This window comes from Lissotriton helveticus, chromosome 8 (genome assembly GCF_964261635.1).
Source record: "Lissotriton helveticus chromosome 8, aLisHel1.1, whole genome shotgun sequence".
NCBI classification, from domain to species: Eukaryota; Metazoa; Chordata; class Amphibia; order Caudata; family Salamandridae; genus Lissotriton; species Lissotriton helveticus.
The window spans coordinates 152,528,072-152,550,881 of NC_136069.1; the positions used below are offsets into that span (position 1 = coordinate 152,528,072).

At 43.1% G+C, this 22,810-nt stretch overlaps 1 protein-coding gene across 1 annotated transcript in view; it reads right to left on the minus strand.

Moving 5' to 3' along the window:
* Positions 1-21,513: 21,513 nt before the first annotated feature.
* Positions 21,514-22,810, minus strand: part of LOC144772452 (uncharacterized) — a 275,339-nt gene continuing 274,042 nt past the window's right edge. Inside the window, exon 12 of the mRNA XM_078656784.1 lies at positions 21,514-22,625. The gene's annotated coding sequence lies outside the window, so the exon portion shown is untranslated. The remainder of the gene's footprint in view (positions 22,626-22,810) is intronic.

Consider the following 22,810-nt stretch of genomic DNA (forward strand, 5'->3'; position numbering starts at 1 on the left):
GTCTCATAATGCTGCAGACTTAGGACAAGAGCTCAAGAGAGAGTAGAAGTTGTCTTTGATTGAGTTGACACAGATTGTACCATATCCAAGAACCCTTCAGTGTGTCTGCTTTTATAAAGTTGAGGGAGGAAACAGGCATGGCAGATCCTGCCAGTAGCAGTGCGTTACAGGCTAGCCACAGAGGACAAGGAATCCCTCAGATGCTCCCAGCAGAATTTCTGGGTTTTGCACGTTTGTGGTTAATTAGACAGGATAGTTTCTGGAAGGGAGTTGAGGTGACTGGGGATAGTTACAGCTGAGATCAGAGTTTGGCAGATTGCTGCTGCTAAAGTATTAAGTAATGAGTCGAAGTGGACTGGGAAAATATTCAACTGGTGCATGTAAAGTGGGCAAGCCTTGCAGGTTACTGCTGAGACTGTGGTCTAGTCGATGCCAGTTGTGTGCTTAGCCTCTTCTGTGATACCAAATTACCTCTGTTCTCAGTGGAACTTCAATGCGGTGTCAGGGGGTGCCTGAGTGTAAGATATTGGTTTATTTGTTGAAAGAGGAGAGAACACACTTCAAGAAATGATCCTAAACTTGCCGTTTTGCTGTTACGTCCCACAGTGCCCGTTTGAACTGCGACAGCCTTATTCTGGGTGTTGTCATCTTGCCTTTTTGAACTACAACTATCAAGTTGTTTGGCCATGGGACGTCAGCTCTGTCCAGATGCACTTTATGTGTAGCAGGTTTTTTTCTACCACATGGGTTTATCCCTTATCAAGGGTTGTCGTTTGCCTTACCACCAGATGTTGGTGTGCCAACTTGAAAGATGAACTTTCTATAGTTCTCATATTGAATGATATTACCATATAAACTGGCAGAGTAGGACATCATCACAGTGGGACTTGTCTGTACTAGACAATAATTATTTGCTGCCCAGATATAGACAGCGCTACTCTTTAACATAATACTCTATTGGACGCGGAACAGCTCTCTGAAGGAAATCCTATATCCCCCCAAAAACTTATGGAGGGGCTTGACTCCATCTTAATCTAATGCCCTGAAGAAGTCCTGCACAAGGACAAAACGTGTCGGCTGTTCATTGTGTTGAATGCTGTATTTATCCGCGTGAAATGAAAATGAGATAATGAAAGACAAAGAAAAAACTGAAGAACTATTTCTTCTGGATATGGACACTATACTTGTTCTTATTGATAAAGTTCTTTTGAGTGGTGCACCTGCTTTTTTTCTAAATTGTTAAGTTCCTGTTGGGAACAAGTACTGTGACGGTGGGTACTAATCAGTATGCACACAGCTCCCACTCAATACAAGAGGGACATTACTCAGAGTGTAAAAACGGGTTAGGTGCTGGTAGCCAGAAGGCTCCGCTGTCAGTTCTTTTTGAAAAAACGAATAAAACCTGATGCTAATATGTACACCGTTTTAAAATGTCCATGGAGTCCCTATTGAGTGAGGAAGGGAATCTTGCTTACCCTTTGCCCATGTGGTTGGTGTTCTATGAGTGAGAGAAAAGCTTGCACTGCTGAACCTGATGCTGTGCCTGCTATATTTGGGAGGGAAGCTTGCAATATCGATAATGTGTTTTCTGATATGTAAGGCAGGTAAGTTTGGTAAGGCAGTTCTGTTCCTGTTCTTTGAGGGGGAAGCTGGTACTGCTGATGTCCATGATGTATTTGTTATGTGTGTGGAAATTAAACTTGCACTGCTGATTCCCATGCTCCCCCAAAGGGAACAAATATTCTGAGGCAGGGACACTCTAATAGGAGAGTCCCCATGTTGCATCTGTTCTCTGGGAGGATGAAGCCTATAGTGTTTATGCAATGCTGTACCTGTTCTGTAAGAGAAAGTCATCTTCACTGCTGATAGCCTACTGAATTTCTTCTGAGAACAGAGTCAATTTGCACTTATAGTGGCCATGCAATGTCTACTGTGTTAATGAGAAAAGTCTGCTCTGCTGGTACCTGAAATGGTACTTGTTATATTAGAAAGTAAGGTCTGTGCTGCTATCAATGACGCACCTGGTCTATGCATGTGAGTGACACTTGTGTTGCTGATACCTCTTGTTTTCCTGCACTGTGATAGATGGAAGTGTGCAGTACTGGTGCCCAAGTGGTAAACTTTCTATGGGGTGAAGAAGATTGCTTTGCTAATGTATTTGTTGTATCAGTTCTGTCAAAAAGGGAATCCTTCTCTTCTGATGTCCATTCTGCATTTGTTGTGATAGTAGGGGGAACATGCACTGGTGAAGCCCACGCTCTGTGTGTGTAAGAACAGTGTTGGGGAGAATCGATGCCAGGCCTGAATGTGAAAGACCTGTGGTTAATGTCCTGCAAAGTATTGTGGGACTTAGTTAAACCAGCCTGGCTTCGTAGAAACCATCTTTTCACCCTGCATAGGGCATACTACTCCCCACAGAGGTTTTCCAAGTTCTCCCTGGGAGGTCCTGTGGCTTGTGCACGGTGTGGCTTAAAAGAGGCCTCGGATACGCATATGTTTTTTGATTGTCCTCACCTAGCACCTTTCTGGGACTCGATCAGCAGCAAACTGTCATCTTCTCTGGGTTTCACAGTAGTGATTGATCTTCGTATTGTCATCTTTGGAGTTGTGGACCAGACTCGTAGTCCAGCCAAGGACCTTCTATTCTATTCTATCCTGGCGGCCCGCAGAGAAATCTGTAAGCATTGGAAGGATGCCTCCATCCCTTCCTTTCATGACTGGTGCACTTCAATCCTTCAAATTTCGAAACTAGACCTCGCCAGGGCTGGGAAACAAGATAAGAGAGCCTTTGGGCACTTGTTTGATTGGTCGCATTGAATCTGTTTTTTTTTTTTTCCCAGGTCAGATGATTAAGTAGCCATGGTTCATTCTCCCTGCTATGCCCGATACTTATACTGACAGGCATTAGCAATGGTGGTAACTGGCTCAATGGGTGTCATCTGCCATCTGGGCAACAAGGCGTTCTGATTGGTGTGAGCCAGTCGTTGCTGTTGGGAATCCACTGCCACTCCCTGTCTGCTATCCCTGCCAGCTCAGACTGAGGCAGCATGACGGTACTCTTTTATACCTTTCTCCCTTGCTTGGTTGCTTGGCAGCTAGAAACCATTAACGCGAATGAGGAGAAAAAAAAGAAGAAAAAAAAAGAACAGTGTTGGAATGGGTAAATACAATGTAAATGAGTGCCATGATGTGTGCAGGTCACGGCAATACCAATATATGCAATGCCAATGTATGCCATAACCTGTGCCCATATGATAATTTCAATGCTCATAAATTCAATGTCAATATATGTCATAATCTATGCCTGCACAACAGCGATGATACTGGCAGTAGCAATGTCAATTTATGACATAATCCATGCACAAACAACAATTTTGTTACCAGTATAAGCAATGTCAAAGAATGTAATGACCTAGGAATGCCTAACTATGTCAATATCAGTAAAAATGATACCAATGTACACTATGATAACTGTACACAAGCTATTGCGAATGTCGATAAGAATGAAACCAGTGACTACACTTGCACCATTGCTGTCGAATTTACCCAAGGTGACCTCCCCATCAATCAGAGATACGTGGTCAGATAGGACCAGCGACCCGCATCTACGCCTGTTGAATAACAGGTTATCGGTGGAATCACTCTTAACCCAAAAATAAACGCACGCCAAGGTAACACCTTTATCAATCCCACAGATAGATAGTTGCACCATAAACAGATCTGCAACAATTGGCCCCACTAAAACACGTTTGGCCAAAGACTTGCATTCCACAAAAATACCACAAAGCTGTAGATAGAGACACTCAGCCAATCAGGACACCACGTGCACACCACACAAAGTGATCAAGTGTGCCTCTATGGATACAAACACACTGGCCAACACTAGCTATACCTGAGGTCCTTATCAGATGACCAAACTTGTTAAAACTGTAATGCCTTTTAAAAATCTAGAAATGTTTATAGAAAGTATATTAGAAAGTAAGGTCTGTGCTGCTATCAATGACGCACCTGGTCTATGCATGTGAGTGACACTTGTGTTGCTGATACCTCTTGTTTTCCTGCGCTGTGATAGATGGAAGTGTGCAGTACTGGTGCCCAAGTGGTAAACTTTCTATGGGGTGAAGAAGATTGCTTTGCTAATGTATTTGTTGTATCAGTTCTGTCAAAAAAGGAATCCTTCTCTTCTGATGTCCATTCTGCATTTGTTGTGATAGTAGGGGGAACATGCACTGGTGAAGCCCACGCTCTGTGTGTGTAAGAACAGTGTTGGGGAGAATCGATGCCAGGCCTGAATGTGAAAGACCTGTGGTTAATGTCCTGCAAAGTATTGTGGGACTTAGTTAAACCAGCCTGGCTTCGTAGAAACCATCTTTTCACCCTGCATAGGGCATACTACTCCCCACAGAGGTTATCCAAGTTCTCCCTGGGAGGTCCTGTGGCTTGTGCACGGTGTGGCTTAAAAGAGGCCTCGGATACGCATATGTTTTTTGATTGTCCTCACCTAGCACCTTTCTGGGACTCGATCAGCAGCAAACTGTCATCTTCTCTGGGTTTCACAGTAGTGATTGATCTTCATATTGTCATCTTTAGAGTTGTGGACCAGACTCGTAGTCCAGCCAAGGACCTTCTATTCTATTCTATCCTGGCGGCCCGCAGAGAAATCTGTAAGCATTGGAAGGATGCCTCCATCCCTTCCTTTCATGACTGGTGCACTTCAATCCTTCAAATTTCGAAACTAGACCTCGCCAGGGCTGGGAAACAAGATAAGAGAGCCTTTGGGCACTTGTTTGATTGGTCGCATTGAATCTGTTTTTTTTTTTCCCCAGGTCAGATGATTAAGTAGCCATGGTTCATTCTCCCTGCTATGCCCGATACTTATACTGACAGGCATTAGCAATGGTGGTAACTGGCTCAATGGGTGTCATCTGCCATCTGGGCAACAAGGCGTTCTGATTGGTGTGAGCCAGTTGTTGCTGTTGGGAATCCACTGCCACTCCCTGTCTGCTATCCCTGCCAGCTCAGACTGAGGCAGCATGACGGTACTCTTTTATACCTTTCTCCCTTGCTTGGTTGCTTGGCAGCTAGAAACCATTAACGCGAATGAGGAGAAAAAAAAGAAGAAAAAAAAAGAACAGTGTTGGAATGGGTAAATACAATGTAAATGAGTGTCATGATGTGTGCAGGTCACGGCAATACCAATATATGCAATGCCAATGTATGCCATAACCTGTGCCCATATGATAATTTCAATGCTCATAAATTCAATGTCAATATATGTCATAATTTATGCCTGCACAACAGCGATGATACTGGCAGTAGCAATGTCAATTTATGACATAATCCATGCACAAACAACAATTTTGTTACCAGTATAAGCAATGTCAAAGAATGTAATGACCTAGGAATGCCTAACTATGTCAATATCAGTAACAATTATACCAATGTACACTATGATAACTGTACACAAGCTATTGCGAATGTCGATAAGAATGAAACCAGTGACTACACTTGCACCATTGCTGTCGAATTTACCCAAGGTGACCTCCCCATCAATCAGAGATACGTGGTCAGATAGGACCAGCGACCCGCATCTACGCCTGTTGAATAACAGGTTATCGGTGGAATCACTCTTAACCCAAAAATAAACGCACGCCAAGGTAACACCTTTATCAATCCCACAGATAGATAGTTGCACCATAAACAGATCTGCAACAATTGGCCCCACTAAAACACGTTTGGCCAAAGACTTGCATTCCACAAAAATACCACAAAGCTGTAGATAGAGACACTCAGCCAATCAGGACACCACGTGCACACCACACAAAGTGATCAAGTGTGCCTCTATGGATACAAACACACTGGCCAACACTAGCTATACCTGAGGTCCTTATCAGATGACCAAACTTGTTAAAACTGTAATGCCTTTTAAAAATCTAGAAATGTTTTATGGTATTTCACAAGATGTGTACAAAACCAGCCAAACTTTGTGCACCAAGAGACTTTTCTCAGACACATTCTATTGAAACTCTTCTCGGCGCTGCATTTAATTAAACCTACTTGTTCCTGTTTGCCAAACACCTCTTTTGTAAGGTAAATTCATATCCGAGCAACAACAGCATGGCACTGCTGATGCCATGGTGTGCCATTTTTCTAAGGGATAGTAGCCTGCATTGGTTGTGGCTGAGTGCTATCTATGCGGTGTAGGGTGACTGCTGTCAAACAGTACAAATCGCAGCCAGATTAGGTAAATTCACAGATGCAATCCGGGTCACCCTCACAAATACAACCAAAGCCACCAGCAGCAATTAGCTGGCCATCTAGCCAGAATCACAGCAACTCCACGGCTTACACAACAAAGAAGAAAATACAATGAATCAGCTTAGAAGATCAATCATGCACGTTAGACCATCCAAATCCCTAGAACTGAGGTTAATATCCATAAACGCCGGCTTTTTCCATTGAACCCCTCATAATCGTAGGTTGGAAAAGTTAAAAATGTGCATTAGAAACAAACATTAATTCACCTCGTTAAAGGGCCTGTCCAAGTTAGAAAGGAACTATAGACGCAGTTGCTATTTCAATGACCTAGCATTTCAGATCCAGCTGGGCTGCTGTTTTAACGATTTTATACATTTTAGCGAATCCAGACATTTTAGGTAGAATCCGCATAATGGTTATGCATTTTACAACTTTATTTTTTATCCTTTCTTCCTTTTTTACCTTCCTCTCCTCTTTCACTCTATATACGAAAATGCAGCAGATTGTAACAATTTTAATGAATTGAATAGAGAGTCCTTCTCTCTCATTAGTTGTTAACTGAACTTTTGTTGAATTGAAAGGGATCTTTGGGAGAGAGGCTGAGACCAGTTGGAAGAATTATAAGTGAGAGAACCCTATATTTTTTTCTGTTTCCTTCCCTACAACCAACCACAGAGTGAGTTGTGGGCTCAAAAAATGCAGACCGTTTTCTTAACACAGGAGTGTATGTGAACTGTAAGGAATGGTAATGGGGGACGTACAATCTAAATGTAGCAAGCCCCCCCAAAAGTGACTGTAGTCCATATTTGGGGGCCGATTAGGATCGCGGACGGACTTGAGTCCGTCTGCAACCCCTGAGGAGGAGGGAACGTCCGCATGGGCTGCGGCGTTCCCGGTGAGCAGATTAGGATGTGACCGCCAGGGTGGCGGTCACATCCTCTATCTTTAACATTGCGGCGGATGCAGCTTCAAGCTGCACCCGCCGCAATGTTAAAAATGCATGCATCGCATTTGCATGCACAAAGCAGCAGGCACTGCGCAGTGCCTGCCACTTTGTGCATGCAAATGCAGGGGGGTACCATAGGTACCCCCCATGTGCACCCCCACCCCCCTTTCCCCCAGGGGGCCCGCAACGGGCCCCCGAAGTGAAAGTCCGTATGCTTTTCCACGGCGGAAAAGCTGCCGCGGAAAAGCATGTATTCACCACCATCCTAATATGGCTGGCGGTGTCTGATAGACACCGCCAGCCATGTTAGAGCTTTTCCGCCGCGGTCGGAAGGCGACCGCGGCGGAAAAGCTGCGGCCGGAATTCCAGACCCACCAGCCATCCTAATTTGACGGTGGGTCTTTGGAGGCTCCGCAGCGGTTTTTCCGCATCCTCCGGGCCGGCGGTGGCTTCCGCCGGCCCGGAGGATGCGGAAAAACCGCAATGATAATCGGCCCCTATGTATGAAAAATATGGTAAACACACATGTAAATATCTATGAATAGTGAGCAGGGCTCATTAATGAGGAGTGGAAGAAGTACTTTTTGGAATATGGTACCTTTGAAATAGAAAGATTAGCTAACTTTAAAAAAAAATCCTAAAAATGGGATTAATGGTGAGCAATGACCACTCTTCATACAATGGAATGGGAAGGCACACAAAAGTAAACATGACTCCCACTCTTTAGCACTGTATTAGTGTACCACAAAAAAAGGAGAAAGAGAGCGAAGAGGCGAGGGGGCAAGATTTATTGGAAGTGTTCCTTTTGCGGTCAATGAGGATGGGGGTACATCTGAAGATACGTCCAGAAATGGAGCAAAGCATTCAGGACTGACAGTGGTGGAGCCCAAGGAGGTAAGGAACAAGCAAGCTCAGCTATAAGTTTGGTTGGCAGTACAACAACCAGGGCAGAGGCTCCTTTCACTGATTTGAATTGGCGTACAGTATGCAGACGTTCTGCCTGGGATGTAGAGTCTGATGAGAGCAGTGTCCCACTATTACCGTAGAAAGCTTGAGATAGACTGAAGGATGGCTACCTAGAAGGTGCCCCTTCCCTTCATCTAGGTGATGCTGATAATGAAAAACCCTTCTATTTCCTTCATTCTCCCCTTGTGGGTCTACCCTGCCACCAGGGGTAAAGTTATGGTACATATTGCAGAGAAATGCAGAGTTTGTTTGAGATATACAGAGCCAACTAGGCAGATGGCAAAAATTGTCCTTTAGAAATAATGGGATATTGAATGCTGTGAAGTAATAATTGTAAATAATGGTGAACTATAAATAAATACATGACAAAGCACCAGTTGAACATTTAGACAGCCTTAAGGAGGGTTTGAAAGGTGTTCAGGCATAGCTCTCCTGGCAGAGATGGCTCAGGAAGCTGTAGGTGCTGTTTTTGTGCAGGACATACAACAATATTTTAAAATTCAGTTAACAACAGTGTGTGTTGGAAGGCAGTAGAATTGGGGGCTTTTGCTTCATGTGGTCAGCTGGGGAATTAGAAAAAAGATTGTCCCAATACTACGTATAATGCACCAGGTCTCACTGACCAATCTGGGTATCATCAAGTTACTCAAAAATGTTACCCTGAATTCTAGGATAGGCCAAGAGGTTCAAACTGTGTTATCTTTGTTCCAATCCCAAAGATTAGAAGGGCCCATATGTAAATTGTGAACTTAATCGTAAACATACTACTTACCATATCGACACGAGCGCAAGTCACTCGGCTCTCAAAACCTCTGAATGCCCCTCTTTGCCTCCTTCAGGCATATCCATAGATGCAGGCAGGATTTCCAACCAGCACGTTCCCTGCCTAGTGATAAGAATTTGTTATATATATTGGGTAAATTAAATTTATTGTGTTTTGTACCCTGTACTGTGTGTTCTTAAATGTACTTCAACAAGAAATTATGGTACTTGCACTATTATGTGAAAGCTTAAGTTGTCCACAAGAAGCCAACATGGTTGCCATGTCTCCTGAATTAGTTTTCACAGGTATCATCAACATTGCAGCTCACAGGGGCCATAGATGTTGGATTCATCTCCTTAATGGAACCCATGAAGGTCTATCCTCGGAGGAACCTACTCAGAAAACCTCAGTACCCATTAAACCTGAGGGAGTGGAAAGGGTCTGTTCTGTAATAGCAGATGTATTTGAGCAAGGGGTTTTAGTACCTGTGTCCGTAAATGTAATACCCTAATTCTCCTAATACACAAGGAGGGGAAAGTCAGCATATACTTCTTCACTCAAGATCATAGGGCTGTGAATAAGGTGGTTATTTTTTGCTTCTCTCTCATCCTCCACTCCCACCATTCTTTCTTGTACCCAGCTAATGTTTAATGGTTCACAGTGGTTGATCTCTGTTCTGCTTTCTTCTTTTTATTTCAAGGGTCTCAACATTCTGGGACATGACTCCCTCAAATATTTACAGACTCTCCTTCAATCTGGTGAGGTGAGTTGGCCTAACGGTTAGGGCGGTTGACCTCAAATCGGGGAAACCGGGTTCGAGTCTCAGCAAGGAAGCGCAACATCCTGTGATTCTGGGCAAATCACTTAATCTCACTGGGGCAGATTTACAAGCCCTTTGCGCTGCCATTGCATCACTTTTTGTGAACCAACGGCGGCGCAAACAATGAGCCCTATTTACAACGTGACGTATTTAGGGAGATGCGTCACGTTGTAAAGCCCTTCGTCACATTGTACCTGAGTCAGGTATAATGTATGCAGGGGGGCATTCCCACGCAGGAAAGCCTTGTAAAAGTGACGCAGTGAAATCTCCAAGATTTCACTGCGTCACTTTTAGGACGCTACTGTGTCAAAACCTTAGGCCTGCTTGAAGCAGGCGTAAGGAGTGACGCAGTGTAGTGGGAATAGGCCACAAAATGCATTGCTGAAGTGGGGTCATGCTTGCGACACAACTTCAGCAATGCGTGATTTTGCCCAAACAGATGCGTCAGAATTTCTGACGCATCTGTCAATCCTTCCGCCAATGTGCTCCGTATTGTAAATACGGTGCATCCATGGTGGCGCAAGCATTTTTTAGGGTGCCACAAGGAAAGTGATGCATCTCTATAGATGTGTCACTTTCTTGTAAATCTGCCCCACTGTGCCTACCAAAAAATGATTGTGTCTTCATGTAACACAAATGATGCTTCTGTAAAGAGCTCTTATACCTGATACCTTCAGGTTAAGTTCGCACTATATAAAACTCTGTAAAAAAAAAAATCTTTTCCTAATCCTTAAAACAGGATTTTGGGCTGTTGCTTCCCTCGTGGCTCTACTGTAATCCAACATGTGGATGATTTTTTGTTGGAAACTGTTACTCTTAATTAGGGCAAGGACGACTCAGTCTACCTTCTCAACAAATAGGCTAATAAGGCCCTAAAGGAAAAGATTGCAGATCTGCTTTCACTGAGTGTGAGACTATGGCCATAAAATATCTGCTGGCAAGCCCCAACTCTTTTCTGAAAAAGTTGAAACCATCCGTAAGTTGCCCTAGCCCTTAAATGTGTCCCAAGTATATACATTTGTGTGAATGGCTGGGTACTGTGTACAGTTGATTCTGGGTTATGCTGAAATAGCCAAGCCTTTGCAAAAATAAACTCCTGAACCCTTGCAGTGGTCTAGTGAAACCGAAAATGCATTAGTAAAATGTAAATAATCACTGACCTATGTGCTCTCCCCTAGGAACTCCTGATTATGCCAAACCTTTTACTTTGTATTGGTATGAACATAATGGATTTGCATTTGTAGTGTTGGTACAGAGTCATGTGGATCTGGAAAAGTCTATAACTTATTAATCTTCGGTTCTGGACCCTGTCGCTGCCGGGTTCTAACTGTGTTTGTAGTTTGTGGTGGAGGTGCAAATCTTGTTGACACTACTGAGAATATTGTGTTGAGTGTCACTTTAATTCTGTCTGTAGCCCATTCGGTGGGGGTCCTCCATCTTACTGCATAAACCCACCACCTCTCCTCTTCCTCACAGTCTCCATTCAAAACATCGTTGTTGTCAGCTTCCCATATTAACTTGGATTATTTTCCCACTTTGAACCCTGCCTCGCTAATGCCCAAAAGTTCGGATGGAGATAATTATGAATGTATCCTGACCACTCCCTATGTTACTAAACCTTGCTTTGACTTGACTGGCGTGCCCATTATTAATGTTAACATATGTTGTGGATGTATTGCCCTTCAGAAACAATGAGTGTGTCCTAGGTGCTGACTATGCGGTATACACTATGTACCAAGTTGTGGAGAGATGGCATTTACCAACTGTGGAATTAGCTCAAGTTACAGAGCTTATTTCTTTCACTCAAGCTTGCATCCTAGCTAAGTAAAAGTCCACTACTGTATACACAGACTCAAAGGATGCGTTTGGTGAGATTCATTTGCAAAGCCGTCCCAACCAGCCCCCCTGCTTATCTTGCAAACAAGCTCACCATCTCTGGTGGTTCGCGGCATGCTTGGACCAGGACAACATCAGACTGCACACTAAGAAGTGAAAAAATAAAACAAGACAACAGGCTTTTTTCATTTATGGACACAGGACTATGAAGAACATCCCCCTATGCCCAATGCTGCTCCAATTTTGGAAAGACTCACCTCTTTAAAGAATACTACATCACAATGCATCAACTGTCCATAGCTCAGATTTCCTTACAGTAGCTAAGCAGTTACTCAAGAGATTTTATTGGCCAAGATTTGCATACACATTGTGTCTGGTTTGCATTACTTTTTTACTGCAAACCCAAAGCAAATTGTTGTAGTGGGATTTACAATCCAACGCAAATCGTGATTTGCGTTGAATTGTAACCCAAAGTAACACAAAGCTGTGTAGTGCACTGCCTTGTTTAGTTTGCATCAAGGCGGCATTCCATGGGTGGTGCATAAGCGTTCCCATGCAACCACTCATGGGTTTGTAGACAGCAATTTGAGTCAACATCCTTTGATTCCTTGAGGAAGGCATAATAAGGTGAAATGCTTTAATTTCATCTTGTTTTTTCCACTTTGCATATGTGCTCCATTGAACACTAGACATGCAAACTTATAATCTGTGTTGGTGCATGGCAGAGAAAAGTGTGTCAGTGAAGGGAGAGAGCAAAACTCTCTTCTTTTCCTTTTTAAGTTTTAAAAGTAAAGTTTATTAAGTAGGAAAAATAGGAAATAAACAGCAGGTTCACAATATAATATAATATTAATATTCTGAAAACATCTGAATAGTAATAAGGTAGATCAGGAAAATGTTTGCAATTATATGCAGAAAACAGGAGAAGAGGGGGAGGGTGAAAGAAAATAGAAAGGGCAAAAATAAAAGCACTTCTGACGTAATGAAATTAGCATATTTTTAAACAGTAGTGTGATTACAAAAATCATAGAGTACATATTATCGGGGAAAGCAAAAGCAAAACACATTACTATTAGAATGGAAGCTCTAATAAGATGTACTTAAGGGGGTTTAGATACTTCATCAGGAAGCACTCCAAAGAAGGGTTTTTAGTGGTCAGGGAAATGTCTTGGTGCTCTGTTAATTAATGCAAATGTCTAAATGAAAAACAAATCTGTATGGTGCAACCAGGTGAGGGGATAAGCCCTGTAACCCCTCAATTTTGTGTGAGTAATTCCCTCAAAATAACAAATCAAACCATAACCTAGTCACACATAATAGTAGATAAACAGTATGTAGGTAAATACTGTGTAGGGGCGCCGTGAGGGAGATTCAGTTATGAAACGGATAATTCCAAAACCATATGAGATCTTCAGCGTGTAAGCCAGGACTCCTCAATGCCGATCAATGTGTTCCGGGTTGTGGCCCGCTACACAGAATTACAGATACAGGGATTCCTAATTAAGTTTACAAACAACTTTTGTCCATCAATCCAGGACGTGATCGGAACGTGCTGGATGTTCTTTTTCATACTACATGGCCTCGCTACCGGGATCACAGAGTTAGTGGCACCTATTGGGCTAAGCGGCTGTGCAGGCTCCGATGTTGCTGGGTGCCCTGGTATGTCCTATGCCATGGTGTAATAAAGACCCAGCACCAGCCGTGAGACCTGGTGACCTGCGCAGCATGGCTGCATGATGTGGAGGGTGCCATGACCACGGGCTTGTGGCTTGCAGCGGCACATTGTGGGACCTGCTGCCTACTCGCCGGTGGCCTAAGGTGAGCAGTGAGGCCTGGGTGTGCATGGTTGCGGGAGGGGCTGGGATGCCTCTGCCTGGGTGTGCATGGGTGGGCGGGCGTCGCGTTGTCTTGTGCAAGTGTGTGTACTGTTCCAGTCATGTATCTGGACTCTGTTTCAGATGACGGCTCTGACTCTGATGTATGACCTGGTGTACTGCTGTACATATCGGCAAGTGGTTGGAGACACACCAGTGGCAGCAGGTGAGGAGTGTGGCCTGGGTGCACTGGGCGACACTCTCTCTCGCTCTCTCCTCCTCTCTTCTTCTCTCTATCTCCCTCTCCCTCTCTCACTCCCTCCCCCTCTCTTCTTCTCTCTCTCTTCCCCTCTCTTCTTCTCTCTCTCTTTCTTTCTCTCTCTCCCCCTCTCTTCTTCTCTCTCTCTCCTTCGCTCTCTCTCTCTGTCCTTTGATGTGCGCAGAACAAACCTCCTCATCATGTTTTTTGTCTTGCAGGCTGTGACCTACGGATTGTCCCGAGTGGAGCCACCATGTGTCTTCATTGCATTTCTGTGTTCATTTCAATAAGGTTTCTTGGGTTGCTTCGAAAGTGAATGTGTGATGCTCATTTCTGTGATGACACATGCATGTCACCAGTTGTGATTGTGCGACATCAGGCGGATTGTTTCGTACATGTTTAGGTGTAGCTGATGTGGCATGTCTTTTGTCGGGGGGTGACAGGGAGGGGTGGTCCTGGGTGTGGTGTCAGTGGGTGTTGTGGCCCTCTTGAGTGTCCGTGCTGCATGTTCAGTTGCTCCATGGGATCTGATTGTCTTCAGGCGTGGCTGTGGGCTGGGCTCCCTTTTGTGGTGCAGGCTGTGGTCTGACTTTACACCAGGTCAGAGAAGGTGTTAATTTCCTGCTGCTAACGTGCCTTATCGCGTCTTATTTTCTTTATCGCTGATCTGGCTGGCCATTGTGAATGTTGATGTGTCGTGTCGTGTCGTGTTGTCGTTTGGTCTCAGTTAAATTTAAGACCAAAATGTAAGTTTAACTGAGACAAAAGTCTAACTTTACTACTCGTAAATGCCCTTTGTGAAATACCGAAAGTTGTAAAGTTAGAACATTCGTCTCAGTTTACCTTTGTGAATTGGGCCTTAAGGACTTTTGGTCTCAGTTAAACTTAAGACCAAAAAGCAAGTTTAACTGAGACAAAAGTCTAACTTTATTACTTGTAAATGCCCTTTGTAAATACCTAAAGTCATAAAGTTAGACTTTCGTATCAGTTTACCTTTGTGAATCAGGCACAATATTTGGAGCACGTACCCAATTGGATCAAGTAATTGCCTCCTATCATATTTCCTCCTATTGACTGAATTATTTGCAACAGGAAGTCATTCTTACCAAGAGAGCTTGAAGAAATTATCGGACCTGATTCACAAAGTAAACTGAGATGAAAGTCTAACTTTACAACGTTTAGTAGTCACAAAGGGAATTTACGAGTAGTAAAATTAGACTTTTGACTTCGTTAAACTCAAGTTTTGGTCTTAAGTATAACTGAGAACAAAACTGAGACAAAAGTCTACCTTTACCACTCGTAAATGTCCTATGTGAATACCGAAAGACGTAAAGTTAGACTTTTGTCTCAGTTTACCTTTGTGAATCAGGCCCATCATTTATTGTGATTGTCTTAAGCTAGCAAAGATTAAGTGCATTACTATAATAGTGACACCTGTGTTTAGAGAAGTACACATTTCTTCACATCTCTTAATGACCCTCCTAAACTATCTCCCAGCTGAGAGATTCAAAGAAGCTACACATAATTGTAAGCACATAAGTGATCAATTAATCTGGGCTTCGTGCCTCTACAACCCTGAGAAAAAAACATGCATCAAGACTTTGATGCCTACTCTGCTGGAAAACCATTGCCATAATTCTCCGCCCATGCTCTCCTCAATATGCCAGATGGGTCTGGGGGGTGCCATCTCTGAACTCCTGAGGTACTCTACTGCAGTGTGTGTAGAGTGTGGGTACAGCTTGGAGTGATGCTTTGTGGCTGCAAAGTGTGCACCACTCAAAATGCACAATTGAAGTTAACAAACATTTTTCATAATTATATGTTTTGCACACATAAAGATATGAACATACCACACGCAAATATATTTACTGTACGCTTTTCATGTTTTAATTGACTGTAAATAACATAGACCACATGTTAGAATGACTACAAAACAACAAATAACTGTGGGTCTAATGATACGTTCAGAACATGCTATGTATGTCTGGCTATGTGTCTGCTACTACTGTATAAGTAGAGGACAGACTGGACAATCAACCACTGTGAAAAATGTCCATCAGTTACTCATTTTCGGGCTCCCAGTACATCATTTGGTCTACTCCACAGTAGTATGACCACCACTCTATCCCCATAGATGTATATCGGAGACGTATAGTGGTGGATGAATGTCTGGTAGGTTTTTTTTATAAATATTTGTGAGTAACGGAAAGCAGTGCATAAAAAATAAGTGCGAAGGGAAAAATATAAGTATAAGATTAGATAGTGCATACAAACATTACTTTATTCTAAGGTCATGCACCTCCAATGTTAAAAACAACAATAGTGCAAAAAAGTCAGATGATTCAAACAAATAACTTCTGACTGGGCTATCTGGTCGACATGTTTCTGCGGGTAAAGGTCATAAATTGAACCAACCGCTTCCTCAGGACCCATAAACTTAATTGCTACTGCATAACGTGATAATGTGTGAAAACAACAGGACATTTGTGAACAGAAAAAAGTGTCACCTGTACACTTCCATTTTCCTCCTATGAAAGTCCGGTTGAAATAAAGCCAGCATGTCAACATGTAATGAAATATAAACAATAATAACACCTTCATTAGTAAGGGCTATACAAGCGATATTGCTATCATCATATTAACACTGTATCTGGGTCAATTGACCCTAGTATAAATCACATTGTATCTAGAATCAATGCCTCACCTTAATTTGTAAGGGGAATTGCCTCACCTCACCTGGCAAACAGCTCAGGAAAATGAAGCCCCGCTCTAAAAATGCAGAAAATGTATACAAAGATCAATATTAAAAAACCTGTGTCGGGTCAAGGCAGAGACAAACCAGTGGGATGCTCGGTAGGCAAGCCACTGGGGGTCAATTGTCTTATCATTCCAAAGATTAGTTCCAAACTAATGGGCCACATGGTTAATTACAATAGTGTAAGGCATCAGATGTTGAGAATAGCCAGTAATGACATCTTGCTATTATTCCTAGATGTCTGCCCTTTGCCTGTTGAGCCAGTTTGACAGATAGATAAAGCGCATCCATGTCTAGCTTGTGGGCAATCAGGTCTGCCGTCTGCGGTCAGAAGATAGAAAAATATGCTTTTCTGAACGCGCGCTGTGAATAACAGGACGCGTTCAGGCGCTGAATCTCAGCGCACTTGGTATAAAACCGCTCGTCACAGTCTGAGCCTGAGTGTAACATGCAGACGCGCTCGCATTCAATAAACAGCGTCTAGTCCATACCACTAATGAGTTAAAACATAGCCCCTCCTGCGCCCTCACCTCTCCGTCGGTACTTCAAACAGTCAGCCGAGCTGTTTGGGGAGGTGCCGACGGGGGGGAGCGAACATTGCCTTATTGGTTCTGGGCCGGTGACGAGTGTCACGTGGACGGCACCAAAAACTACCCGAGTAGATGGGAAATGTAGTCATTACGCCTCACGCATGCGTGCTCTGGCGCGCAGCAGAAACTACACACGCACATGGGGAATGTAGTTTATGAACGACAACCACTCATGTTGTGATTATAGAACTACACAAGGATGGTTAATGTAGTTCAGCGCCACCGCGAATAAAAAAGTCAGTGTATTAACATTTTAGCGCGTGTGGAATATATAAATGCTCAAAGGGATACTGAAACTGCCCAAGACCATACCAGAACTGTAAATGTTGCTGGAAGATGTAGTCTCACAGCCTCTGGCGCGCAGCAGTTGACAACCGCACGAACAGCGGGGGAAAGTAGTTTATTGCAGGCCTGCCAAGTGCTATGTAATTATAGAACTACAAACAGTCGGGAAATGTAGTTCAGGGCCACCGCAAAAGCGCGGGGCAGTGTATAAAATACAAGTTCAAATGGTTTAGCAGCGCGTATCAAATACCCAAGCGCTCAAGATAATGCTAATCATAAATGGAAGGAATGTCATCAGTACTTCCTAAATCTCACAGCGAGCACCCTCAGGAGTCAGAGACTGCATGCCACTGTCCCAGTGGGAAGGAGTCGGTGCGCAGATAATGTAGATTATTACTTAAACCTCAGGATTCCAGTAGGAGGCCAGTAAGTCAAATGCCTTCACAGTCAAACCAGTATTCATGTGGTAACAATAGGGGAGCATTGCTACAGTGTCATCCATGGGATGTCTTCATTAAGCCCGCCTTTGTCGCAGTTGAGCTTATACACCCATTTCTGCTCGATCTTGAACAAGTATCTTGATATATCTGTAATATGCATGGGAATATTGGGTTGTTCCAGAACGGTCCATTCAAAGTCCGTGGGCTTGTGCCCCACTTGGATGAAATGATTTGTCAGTCTGGTCGATTGTTTTTTACATCTTATCGTACTCTTATGTTCAGAGATCCTTGTTCTGATCTTCCGAGTGGTCATGCCGACATATCTCAGTGAGCATGGACAAGTGATAAGGTAGATGAGATTGCTGCTATTGCAGTTTGTGAACCGCTTTTGTTCCCACTCACGGTTCGTTCCTATGTCGATCGTGGAGGAGTGTCTTGTCTGTGGGCACGCAGCACAGTTGCCACACGGGTGATGTCCTGTCACAGGCGGCAGATCCCAAATTGTCCCAACTTGGTGGATTTCTTTAGGTGGAGGTCTGGTGTGTACCAGCTTATCCCTCAAACTAGCTGCTCTTTTAAAAGCAAATAGTGGTTGAGGTAACGAGTCTTTACCAGTGTTCAAGATCCTCCAGTGCTTTTGTACTATCCGTTGGATTGCATTAGATCTTGTACTGAAAGTATTTACGAAAGTCATCCTTTCGTTCTTGACCTTGGGAACCGGTGGTTCCAGTAGAGCTTCCCTGTTATTATTAGCCGCTCTCTTCATCGAGCGTTTGATCAGTCTCTTAGGGTAACTACGTGCAGTCAGCTTCAGCGCCAAGTCAGCTGAATGTTTTATGGAATCCTCTTTAGTTGTACAATTCCGCTGTACTCGCAGAAACTGTCCGTAAGGTAGATTATCGCGTAGCGATTTAGGATGACAGCTGGTATATTGCAGTAAGGAATTGCGAGCCATCGGCTTTCTATATAATTCCGATTTCAAACCCTGTGGTGTTGCAGTGATCAAAAGGTCTAAAAACGCCAATGATTGTTGGCTGCTTTCCAGTGTGAAGCGTAGATATCTGTTCTGGTCATTCAACCACCTGTGGAACGCTTGGAGTGAGGACTCATCTCCTCGCCAAATCACCAAGATGTCGTCAATATATCTCTTCCACGAACATATTGATGTTGAAAAAGGGTTGTCATTGTTCAAGACACAGTCTTGTTCGAACTTGTGCATATAGAGATTAGCCAAGGACGGAGCAAAAACGCTGCCCATACTTGTCCCGGACGTCTGTAAGTAGCACTGGCCCTCGAATTCAAAAAAGTTCTCCTTCATGGCTATTGTAGCCAGATCCATAATCAGGGAGATGGGTGTCATTGAGTCCCACGTTTGTTCACCCAGTAACATCTCTATCGCCTCAAGTGTTTCATTCTGAGGGATAGAGGTATAGAGTGACTCGACGTCAAAGGATACCAGGTGGTCTGACAAAGGCGGGCTTAATGAAGACATCCCATGGATGACACTGTAGCAATGCTCCCCTATTGTTACCACATGAATACTGGTTTGACTGTGAAGGCATTTGACTTACTGGCCTCCTACTGGAATCCTGAGGTTTAAGTAATAATCTACATTATCTGCGCACCGACTCCTTCCCACTGGGACAGTGGCATGCAGTCTCTGACTCCTGAGGGTGCTCGCTGTGAGATTTAGGAAGTACTGATGACATTCCTTCCATTTATGATTAGCATTATCTTGAGCGCTTGGGTATTTGATACGCGCTGCTAAACCATTTGAACTTGTATTTTATACACTGCCCCGCGCTTTTGCGGTGGCCCTGAACTACATTTCCCGACTGTTTGTAGTTCTATAATTACATAGCACTTGGCAGGCCTGCAATAAACTACTTTCCCCCGCTGTTCGTGCGGTTGTCAACTGCTGCGCGCCAGAGGCTGTGAGACTACATCTTCCAGCAACATTTACAGTTCTGGTATGGTCTTGGGCAGTTTCAGTATCCCTTTGAGCATTTATATATTCCACACGCGCTAAAATGTTAATACACTGACTTTTTTATTCGCGGTGGCGCTGAACTACATTAACCATCCTTGTGTAGTTCTATAATCACAACATGAGTGGTTGTCGTTCATAAACTACATTCCCCATGTGCGTGTGTAGTTTCTGCTGCGCGCCAGAGCACGCATGCGTGAGGCGTAATGACTACATTTCCCATCTACTCGGGTAGTTTTTGGTGCCGTCCACGTGACACTCGTCACCGGCCCAGAACCAATAAGGCAATGTTCGCTCCCCCCCGTCGGCACCTCCCCAAACAGCTCGGCTGACTGTTTGAAGTACCGACGGAGAGGTGAGGGCGCAGGAGGGGCTATGTTTTAACTCATTAGTGGTATGGACTAGACGCTGTTTATTGAATGCGAGCGCGTCTGCATGTTACACTCAGGCTCAGACTGTGACGAGCGGTTTTATACCAAGTGCGCTGAGATTCAGCGCCTGAACGCGTCCTGTTATTCACAGCGCGCGTTCAGAAAAGCATATTTTTCTATCTTCTGACCGCAGACGGCAGACCTGATTGCCCACAAGCTAGACATGGATGCGCTTTATCTATCTGTCAAACTGGCTCAACAGGCAAAGGGCAGACATCTAGGAATAATAGCAAGATGTCATTACTGGCTATTCTCAACATCTGATGCCTTACACTATTGTAATTAACCATGTGGCCCATTAGTTTGGAACTAATCTTTGGAATGATAAGACAATTGACCCCCAGTGGCTTGCCTACCGAGCATCCCACTGGTTTGTCTCTGCCTTGACCCGACACAGGTTTTTTAATATTGATCTTTGTATACATTTTCTGCATTTTTAGAGCGGGGCTTCATTTTCCTGAGCTGTTTGCCAGGTGAGGTGAGGCAATTCCCCTTACAAATTAAGGTGAGGCATTGATTCTAGATACAATGTGATTTATACTAGGGTCAATTGACCCAGATACAGTGTTAATATGATGATAGCAATATCGCTTGTATAGCCCTTACTAATGAAGGTGTTATTATTGTTTATATTTCATTACATGTTGACATGCTGGCTTTATTTCAACCGGACTTTCATAGGAGGAAAATGGAAGTGTACAGGTGACACTTTTTTCTGTTCACAAATGTCCTGTTGTTTTCACACATTATCACGTTATGCAGTAGCAATTAAGTTTATGGGTCCTGAGGAAGCGGTTGGTTCAATTTATGACCTTTACCCGCAGAAACATGTCGACCAGATAGCCCAGTCAGAAGTTATTTGTTTGAATCATCTGACTTTTTTGCACTATTGTTGTTTTTAACATTGGAGGTGCATGACCTTAGAATAAAGTAATGTTTGTATGCACTATCTAATCTTATACTTATATTTTTCCCTTCGCACTTATTTTTTATGCACTGCTTTCCGTTACTCACAAATATTTATAAAAAAAACCTACCAGACATTCATCCACCACTATACGTCTCCGATATACATCTATGGGGATAGAGTGGTGGTCATACTACTGTGGAGTAGACCAAATGATGTACTGGGAGCCCGAAAATGAGTAACTGATGGACATTTTTCACAGTGGTTGATTGTCCAGTCTGTCCTCTACTTATACAGTAGTAGCAGACACATAGCCAGACATACATAGCATGTTCTGAACGTATCATTAGACCCACAGTTATTTGTTGTTTTGTAGTACTTGTTTTTGGGGGTTATAACTGTGCCCGGGTCTTTAAATACTTCCCTTTGAACCCTTAAATAATTGTTTGTCACATGTTAGAATGGCCAACGTTAGTCTGCCATGTTTTCCTCTTGTCATGCATCTTATTTTATTCAGTAGGAGAGATGCTGTACCAACAACATTTGACAAAGTATAATTTATTATTATTTCACATTTGAATGTTTATCTTTATGCAATCCTCACAGCACACAATAAAGATCACCTGCGTGAGAACATATTGGAAGAAATGTATCTTCTTATATTGTAGGCAACTGAATTTTGAAGGACGCTGAGAGATATTTCATTGTGCCATTATTTGTGAAAATAGGTCCGCCTTACCAACGTGCATTTGTGTAGGAGTATTGAAATGTATAAAAATTATTATTTAAAGTAATACAATGCAGAGTTAGTTCAGAGATGCCTTTCCTTTATGTGCAATCAGCTTTGCTCGACTCTTAGAGAGAATTCATTTTCCTGTTGCTTATGAACAGATGTCATCTATTTTCTGCTAAAAGGAACTTTACCTGCCTTTCAGAAGTTTTTATGTTGAGACCTTTATATTGACTTCTTGTCCAATTTTCCCTGACTTCCTCCTAGGTTTGCAGTGTAGTAGCGTTTTCCCTTCTTGGGAAATTGAGTTTGCTTTGTGTTATTTTGAGAGAACAATATAACTGTCTTTGCATTTATGATTTTGAATTGCTTTGAATTACATTGACGAATGCATTCATTTATCGGCTATTGAACTACAACAAATTTGATGATTTCAGTTTGTAATCCTGCTAATTCTTTAATAAAGATTCACAGTTTGCAAATCTAATATTCTCTATCATCTCTGTTGGGCCTAATATGCTTCATGTTATAGAACAGTATTATATGTCATGCCAGCCTCAGCTGGGACTAAAGAGATATCTAGATGAGTGCAGCCTCAACTTGAGTTTGCAAAATAATTTGTGCAGTGCAAAGCGGTGCACCAGAGTCAAAACAGACAACATTTACCACAGTGTTATGCTAGTCTCAAAAGACTTGCAATGTTGGTGGTCATCTTGGAAACATCTTCTATATATATAAAAAGCAAAGTATGTCCGTTTGTCCTTTATGCATTACTAAACCATTCATCCGATCGGCATGAAACTTTGGGAAGTTGTTGAATACACTCCCGCAAAGGTTTCTGGTAAAAAAAAAAAAGAAAGAAAAATGTGTTAAATATCGGCCCCTCGGCACACCAGGGCCCTCATAATCTTTCAAGTACTGAACTTTTACAGTTTCCGGTGCGACTCGCTTTTGCAATGACCATCAACAAAGCACAAGGACAATCGCTGCAAGAGTGTGGACTAGATTGGGAGAATCCGTGCT